This window comes from Schistocerca gregaria, unplaced genomic scaffold (genome assembly GCF_023897955.1).
Source record: "Schistocerca gregaria isolate iqSchGreg1 unplaced genomic scaffold, iqSchGreg1.2 ptg000405l, whole genome shotgun sequence".
In the NCBI taxonomy this organism is placed as follows: domain Eukaryota; kingdom Metazoa; phylum Arthropoda; class Insecta; order Orthoptera; family Acrididae; genus Schistocerca; species Schistocerca gregaria.
The window spans coordinates 311,325-318,160 of NW_026061842.1; positions in this window are offsets into that span (position 1 = coordinate 311,325).

Consider the following 6,836-nt stretch of genomic DNA (forward strand, 5'->3'; position numbering starts at 1 on the left):
GTACTGCAGGGCTAAAGGAGTGGTAGCCGCTAATCAATGAAGACAGAAGCCAGTTAAGGTACGCCCGCAATATCCGCAAATCAGGTCGTTACTGATCCCGCAATATTGCTGGTGAAGCAGAATGGACGAATCACTATCAGAGAAGTTGCAGTCTAATCTAAAAGCCGTAAAGTCAACTAACTAACTAGGTGTTACAATAACTAACGTCCGCCCGCGGTAGCTGAGTGGTCAGCACGACAGACTGTCAATCCTAAAAGACCGGGTTAGATTCCCGGCTGGGTCGCAGATTTTCTCCGCTCAGGGACTGGGTGTTGTGTTGTACTAATCATCATTTCTTCCCCATCGACGCGCAAGTCGCCGAAGTGGCGTCAAATCGAAAGACTTGCACCAGGCGATCGGTCTACCCGATGGGAGGCCCTCGTCAACCGCCATTATTATTATACAATAACGAACAACTTAAATTGGAAAGAACACATAGAAAATGTTGCGGTTAAGGCTAACCAAAGACTGCGTTTTATTGGCACAACACTTAGAAAACGTAACAGACCTACAAAGGACACTGCCTACACTACGCTTGTCCGTCCTCTTTTAGAATACTGCTGGGAAATGTGGGATCCTTACAAGATAGGACTGACGGAGTAGATCGAAAAAGTCCAAAGAAAGGCAGCACGTCCTCCTATTATCGCGAAATATGAGAGAGTGTGTCAATCAAATGATACAGGATATTGGCTGGACATCTTTAAAAGAAAAGCGTTTTTCGTTGCGACGGAATCTTCTCACGAAATCCCAATCACCAACGTTTTCCTAAGAATGCGAAAATATTTTGTTGACAACGACCTACGTAGGGAGAAACGATAACGATAAAATAAGGAAAGTCAGAGCTCGTATGGAAAGACACAAGTGATCATTCTTTCCGTGTGCTGTGCGAGATTGGAATAATAGAGACTTGTGAAGGTGGTTCGATGAACAATCTGCCAGGCACTTAAATGTGATTTGCAGAGTATCCATGTAGATGCAAGTATAGGTGGTCACATTTTTACTATCCCCTGTATGTGCATATCGCTTCACACGAACTTTTTTACCTCAATGTCGATATCTGCATCATTTTCGAAATATGTGAGCTTACTTATATTATCTGTAATGTTAATATACAACATGAACAGTAATGCTCCCAACACACTTCCCTCTGGCACAAGTGGTTACTTTTACACGTATAGATGAACTCTCCATTCAGGATGAGATGATGTGTCCTCCCTACAAAAATATTTAATTGGCCGTACTTTATACGGTGCTGGTAAACGGTCAACTAGAATTGCTGTTTACTGTGCGGTAACCTCTAGCGTATCAGAAGCAGTTTAGGAACATTTTTTCAAATGAGTATACGTACTTGTATTTCGGCAGGTGCACAGTTTTGCCATTTCAATTTTTGCATGTTTCGCAGATACCTTTTCGAAAATTTCGAGCAAAACAAATCGAAATCTTTATTACATCATGAAACAATGAAGAAGCAAATGAGGGTTTGTTCTCAAGCCCGAAGCAACATCTGGTACAAGAATCAAGGATTTTAATAAAGTAGCTGTCGATAGGTTTTTTTCGTTGCTAACAAATGTGACAATCACAAACTAATGACTTCTCAAATAACTAATTGTGATGAAACAGGCGTGTCGGTTAATCCTAAAAACCAATCGAACATCTCAGCTTGCAAAGGGAACCGTCCAGTGTGATCGTTAACATCTGCAGAAACGGGCGAAACTGCAACCATTCTCATTAGTACGTCAGCAAGCGGAGCTGACATTCCTCCTACGATTATTTTTCCACGAAAGAAGAAGCAGAAAGAATTTGAGTTAGGACTGGCAGCAGGAGGTTGCGCTAAGGTCCACAGCACCGCATGGATGGCCACAGAGTCATTCTTTGTATGGTTTTCACAATATGTGGTATTTTCTAAGGCATCAAAGCACGTCCCAGTTCTCCTTATATCAGATGGCCACTCAGCTCATACCACGAACACTGACGTTATGGACTACGCGAAGGAGAGTGGCGTTTCTTCACCACCACATTGCTCTCACAGACTTCAGCCGCTTGATGTTTGTTTTATAAATCCTCGTTATAGGGATTAACTTCGAAAATGGCTGCGGAGCCACGCAGGAAAAGTCGTAACTACCTTTCAAATTTCAACGCTTTTTGGTTCAGCTTTCGTCTAAAGCGCAACAATGAAAACCGCTATTAAAGGTTTCGAAGCTACTGCAATATGGCCCACGGACCCATCCATATTCAAGACGCACACTTCCTATCGGCACACACAACTGACAGCGGACGTGATAGGCCGTCAGATGAAGGAATTATTATATCTGAACAATTGGAATTGCCTCCAACTAGCACACCAGCTGAAAAAGACGACTCAAACTGGCTGGATAATCAAGGGGACGAGGTTTCAGCGAATTGTTACAATGAACTGCCGCCTAAGAATAACAAAGTTATTGAGGCTAATTGTTCTAATCTTGGGTGTTCTTTGATGACAACTGACAACACAACCTCCTCATTTCATATTTCACCTGAGATTCTGATTTTCTTGTCAAAAGTTAACGAAAGCAAGAAAAGAGCGAGACTGAAAAGGGGGAACAACGTTGTTTTAACTGATTCGCCGTACAAAAAAAAAAAAAGAGTTAAAAGACATTAATGGGAGAAACAGAAGAACTTTGACAAAGAAGAAAGAGCAAAAAGAAAACTTTTTGCGAAAGAGAATAAAATTAAGAACTCAAAAACGAGAGAAAGAGCCTGAAGATAAATGGAAAAAGGAGAAATAATACTATACTAACGAGAGTGATTATGAGGAAAGTTCTGACTGTCAATGTGTATATTGTGGTGGGTTATATTCAAAATCAGTTGAAGGTTGGGTCGCTTGTTCCACGTGCAAAAAATGGACACACGATTCTTGTGCAGGAATAGATAGCGAAGATTATGAGTGTCTCCCCGTGTGTGAATTTTGTAAACAGCCTCAAGAAAAGGATACGATACATGAAAACTGTAGTTTGACATTAATACTCACTTTAAACTAAAAAAAAAATACCGAGCAAGCCAATATTTTCTGCATTTCCGATAATTTTATACGTTTTTGTAATCACTTGTATTTACCACCCCATTCTGCCGCGTGCAAATGATATAAATTTCTGTTTTTGAGTGAGAAAATATTGTTGTTTTATTTTATGGCAATGTTCTTGTATTTTTGTGATTAATACATCATAATGTGTTAATATAAAGATTTGTAACTCTCTTATTTATCAATTTTGTACATTTAATCAAAGTTTTCAACTGTGTACCCCATTATACCTTGGATACCGCAACGTGTCGGATAAGAAAGATAAAAATACAATCACTACTCGTTTCTTCAACGACAATTTAAGCTGTGTTCTGTGGTTCCACCCAGAGTTCATCACGATATATTCCGAAAAAAATCATAGTTAACGAACATTATAAATTGATCTAGAAACGAAGGCAATCACAGTTAACATTTAATAAGGCCGCTGGTATCCTTCGAAATGCAAACTAATCAACGTCATGCAGAACGTCATGGGTCACAGCGGATGGGTGGAATCGAAATATGACATTTACCCACGATCGCTTCTTTTTGTCAATTTGTGCCATTAATTTCTCTGCTCCCTAATCTGATATCGTATCTCCCCATCAGCTATTCGATCAAAACTTTTTTAGCATTCTTCTACATCACCACATTTCGGAAGTTTCGAATCGTCTCCTCTTTGGGGAACCAGGCATGTTAACTACTGATTCGCAATATATTTATTCCGAAAGGCAAAAGGATCCCCGAAAACAATGAAAATAATTTTGTTTATTGGTGATTGTACCAGTTTGATTTACACTTAGTGCGAATATGAAAGTATTTTAGTCCAAATCCTTATTTGAAGGTCCTAAATGTCGGTTTAAATGGCAGCTTGCTATGTAAGACATGCCCACTTGTTTCCCTGTGCCAGCTCTTCTTTGAGATAAGCCTAGGGACATTTTACCCGTAGCTTTGAGCTTTCACATATTGAATACATTTTTTCTTCTCTCGTAGTCAGTTGTTTGCTACAGTAATAACGTTTCTGAACAAAACAAATGCCAAGATCTACGCACAAAGTTTTCGAGAGAAGTTCTAGAAGACTTGCAAAAAATTAAAAAAGTAAATATCATGAAACAAATTTTATGTTTATGTACAGCATGCGTACTATTGGAAAGTGAAAGAAACTATGAATTTAAATGAGTGCATGTACGACGTTAAGTGCAATACAACTTTAAATTTTCCGTAACTTTTCTAACTAACTGTACCTTTCCTCTCAAACCATTTATCCAAGAACCATGGAAATCTAACGGTCAGTTTTCTTACTCGAGGGCATGAAGAGTCGAGGGATATGAAAGGGAAGCAGTGGTTGGGAAGAGAGTGAGACAGGGTTGTAGCCTATCCCCGATGTTATTCAATCTGTTTGCTGAGCAAGCAGTAAAGGAAACAAAAGAAAACTTCGGAGTAGGAATTAAAAACCATGGAGAAGTTGTATTATAAAGAACACTATCGTCTTTTTATTTTTAAATTTGCCCGCAAAACCTGTCTTTCAAAATTTTTCTAAAAATTTCACTATTAATATATTATTCATGAAAAATTTTCAGCTTGTTGGAAAATAGTGAAAATGCATGTAAAAAATGTTTTGTGTTTTAAAGTTAATATAACACAACTTAGGATAAGGATCATATAAATAGATCAGTTTAACATGGTGGAGATAGAAGATACGTTCTCCCCGTGAAAATTGTGTTAAAAACAAATGAATATTTCCAAATCAACTTCTCATTTCATGAAGTCATTACTAGAAACGTGAATAATCTCCACAAAAATTGGTAAGTTAATTACTTTGGTGGAAGAAAGTCTCCATCATTAAAGAGAACGATGTTTTCAATAACTTGCCGGCAGCCATAAAAAGCTTTACTACTGACAGATTTCAGTTTACGAGGGGCCTAAAGGATTTCTTGCTAACGATCTCTTCAGACACCATTAATGAATTGAATTTTTTAGTAGAACTAGCGCGCGCGATTGAGAGTGGGTAATTGTATGTGTGTGTGTGTGAGTGAGAGAGAGAGAGAGAGAGAGAGAGAGAGAGAGAGAGAGAGAGAGAGAGAGAGAGAGAGAGAGAGAGAGGGGGGGGTCAAATAATACGAGTACAATCAGAAGTGTGACTAAATTTTCATTCCTCGTTCATGATCAGTCCACTGGCGATCTGTGGAAAGTAAATTAGCATATCATTTTCCCATTGAGTATCTCCCCATTATGGATTAATTTCAATGGAAAGTACATGTAATATAATCTTACCCTCTTGTCTGTCCCACTTCTGTTGGAGGTTACACACCAGACAAATACCTTAATGTTGTTGTTGTTGTTGTCTTCAGTCCAGAGACTGGTTTGATGCAGCTCTCCATGCTACTGTATCGTGTGGAAGCTTCATCTCCCAGTACCCACTGCAACCTACATCTTTGTGAATCTGCTTAGTGTATTCATCTCCTGGTCTCCGTCCTCGATTTGTATCCTCCACGCTGCCCTCCAATATTAAACTGGTGATCCCTTGATGCCTAAGAACGTGTCCTACCAACCGACCCCTTCTTCTAGTCAAGTTGTGCCACAAAGTTCTCTTCTCCCATATCCTATTCAATACCTCCACATTAGTTACGTGATCTACCCATCTAATCTTCAGCATTCTTCTGTAGCACCACATTTCGAAAGCTTCTATTCTCTTCTTGTCCAAACTATTTATTGTTCATTATTCACTTCAATACGCGGCTACACTCCATACAAATACTCTGAGAAAAGACTTCCTGATACCTAAAGCTATACTCGATGTTAACAAATTTTTCTTCTTTAGAAACACTTTCCTTACCATTGACAGTCTACATTTTATATTCTCTTTACTTCGACCGTCATCAGTTATTTTGCTCCCTAAATAGCAAAACTCCTTTACTACTTTAAATGTCTCATTTCCAAATATAATTCCCTCAGCATCACCCACCTTAATTCGACTACATTGCATTATCCTCGTTTTGCTTTTATTGATGCTGATCTTATATCATCCTTTCAGGACACTCCATTCTGTTCAGCTACTCTTCTAGAATCTTTGCTGTCTCTGACAGAATTACGTCATCGGCAAACCTCAAGGTTTTAGTTTCTTATCCATGGATTTTAATTTCTACTCAGAATTTTTCATTTATTTCCTTTACTGCTTGCTCAATAAACAGATTGAATAACATTGGGGATAGTCTACAACCCTGTCTCATTCCCGCCGGCCGCGGTGGTCTCGCGGTTCTAGGCGTGCAGTCCGGAACTGTGAGACTGCTACGGTCGCAGGTTCGAATCCTGCCTCGGGCATGGATGCGTGTGATGTCCTTAGGTTAGTTAGGTTTAAGTAGTTCTAAGTTCTAGGGGACTGATGGCCACAGCAGTTGAGTCCCATAGTGCTCAGAGCCATTTTTTTTGTCTCATTCCCTTCCCAACCACTGCTTCCCTTTCATATCCTTCGACTCTTATAACTGCCATCTGCTTTCTGTACAAATTGTAAATTGCCTTTCGCTCCCTGTATTTTACCCCTGCCACCTTCTGAATTTGAAAGAGAGTATTCCAGTCAACATTGTCAAAAGATTTCTCTAAGTCTACAAATGCTAGAAACGTAGGTTTTCCTTTCCTTAATCTACTTTATAAGGTAAGTCGTAGGGTCAGTATTGCCTCACATGTTATAGTATTTCTACGGAATCCAAACTGAAATTCCCTGAGGTCGGCTTCTACCATTTTTTTCCATTCGTCTCTAAAG